This window comes from Triticum aestivum, chromosome 7A (assembly GCF_018294505.1).
Source record: "Triticum aestivum cultivar Chinese Spring chromosome 7A, IWGSC CS RefSeq v2.1, whole genome shotgun sequence".
NCBI classification, from domain to species: Eukaryota; Viridiplantae; Streptophyta; class Magnoliopsida; order Poales; family Poaceae; genus Triticum; species Triticum aestivum.
The window spans coordinates 194965175-194967858 of NC_057812.1; positions in this window are offsets into that span (position 1 = coordinate 194965175).

Below are 2684 nucleotides of genomic sequence, written 5' to 3' on the forward strand. Positions count from 1 at the left end.
CAGAATCTGTGAAGCAGCTATTTCCCCGCTCCATGATTTTCAACTACAACTTCGCCGGCTCTCCAAAATCACAGAATATGTGGAGCAATTGTTTCCTCGCTCCACGATTTTCAACTACAACTCCACCTGCAGCTGTTTCCCCGCTCCACGATTTTCAACTACAACTCGCGTACTCCGGAAGCTGGGTCGTGGAGTGGAGGGACTCCGAATAGGCCTTTAGTTTAGGCTTTTCGACGATGTTTATGCAGTGGGAGGAGATGTTTCGTCAACTACGAAGGTGCCTGTGATGGCTTCATCAATCTCAAAATGTTGTGTTGGCTCAGTATCTCGGAGGTGCTCATAGGGGTAGAACGTGTGTGCCTGTGTTTGTAGGGATGAATGTATGTGCATGTATATGGTCATTTGCATTTAAAAAGGTTAATTAAAACATAAGAATGGCTATTTTGACCTTGCCACGAGGTTAGTATAGCTTTTACAAAGATTTATCTCACAACAAATAATAACGTGCTTTTAGATATGTCACAAAGAAAATTATCGCTATACAACCCAAACGTCATTTTTTGCATGCAATTTTACATTATTGAAACGATGTTAAGTATGTTATAAATGATATAGTTTGCCGTGCATGCTACATGTAGAAGAAACCACGTTGACATGGAAAATGTATCACCATATATCACAAAAAGATATTTTTGTTTATCGTACAAATGATACAGTTGTTATGCTTGCCACAAATAGAGGAAAACACGCATGACGACAAATATAAGGTATAACTTTAGGCATGTTCTGTGTTTATGTATGAAGGGCATCACTCCCCGATTTGTTGTGATTCTTCTTGCCTTTGTATTGTGGCACGCAGTCCCTCCATGCCTCCCCACCCTTCCTCCTTTCGCATTTCCTTATTGCTACCCCTCTTATTAATGTGGATAACTCCTACATTCATGAATTGCTTTCCATGATTATCAGCCGCACCTGTCCACAACTACCCTCCATATTGTGTAGCTATTTGACCAACCCGCTTGACTGTAGTGTCTGAGCATTTTCCTTACCAAGTAGCACCATCCTATCTATTTCTATTTGAGTCAAGACTCTCTCCTAAATATCCAAAGCCTACCACCTTGTGCATTTTCCTTGAGCATGGGAACTCGATGGTACTATAATATATTAGTCTTTGTTTGTATTTCATCCCTTGTTTCAAGTTCCCACCCTGGTCTCATCTGTATTCTTTGTTTCTGTTATATATCATAATATATCGCACACATGAAACCACGAACATATTGCTTCGTTTTGTTACTAAGTTCTCGGCAAACAATGCATCAACGGGTGAGAATTTTGCAGTCAGGTTGTTGGCAAAACAAGTTTGGCGTCTCATAGAGCTCCCGTAAGGTTTTGGTTCCGGATTTTTAAAAGCTAAATATTCCCTCAGAGCCACTTGTTGGTATTGCTTTCCCCTGTAATGCTCCGACTAGTATGAATGGGCCATTGAGCAATTTTGAGAGATCTCCAATCATATCAAGCAAGTACCAGCATGTTTCTTATACAGCTCATAAGTCAAAAGTGCTATTAATTAACCATGCACTACATACTAGATTAGCCTGTTGCATTTCCACTTCAATTGCATGCGAGGAAATGTATTCCTGATTGTGTATTGCCGAAAAAATAGCATTGTAATTAGAAAACGATGCTCAGGTGGGCCAAACATAGCCTAAATGAGGACAGTTACCCGGGTATATATATGTGTTGAGTGCTTTAATATGTTTGAAACAACACTTCGTGCAACACGGCCGACATGTGTATTTTTCTCTATAAAAAACTATGTAAATATTTTGTAGATGTGCATTGTTGCGTATTGCGGACGTAACAATGAGCAAAAGGTATTTATGATATTAAAATCATTAAAAAAACTTGACCCACTTGAATAAAACTCGACCCAAAAATCATTAACATAAGTTCATATGATGTATCTTATTACTGCAAACAAAATTGACAAAATGATATTTTAAAACATTGCAAATCCACATATGATCCACCAATACACATTTTCACATGTACATCAAACTTAGTGTCTTTCTTTGCACCTTGTACACCCGGGCCCTAGCCAGGCCCCAAGCTAGCTTGGGGCAAGGACGTTGAACTCCTTCGTTAGCTCTAGCACAACACCTACTGTAGCACCGGTTGTTAGCCTAGCGCGTGAGTTAGCCCTGGCTACGCCACTACGTACACATCACTCTATTCACCTTTTATATGCTTTCCACCCTAAAACAGGGACAAGGAAGAAGAAAAACAAGAAGTAACATGACCTTTCAGTTCTTTAGACAAAACATAAAACAAACTGAAAATGTCGGACGCTACGGGCCTGTTTTGTTTACGGCCTAAGATTGTCACGCCTAACCTTAGCCGTGCAACAACATCTTAGGCATGTGTTTGATTCATTGCTATATTTGTGAATTGCCACACTTTTCTAGCAACATGGTTCATATGTCATAGGCTCAATTTTTTGCCAAATCTTGTCACACTTATGGTAGCCATTTTGTTAGCCACACCTTTTATGACAGCCACACTTTGCCTAAACTTAGTTATGACAAAGTTAATCAAGAATCAAACATGCCTTAAAATGTACTGTACCCGGGAGGCTGAAGTTCCTCGGATACAACTAAACTACAAACATAAGAGCATCTCCACTA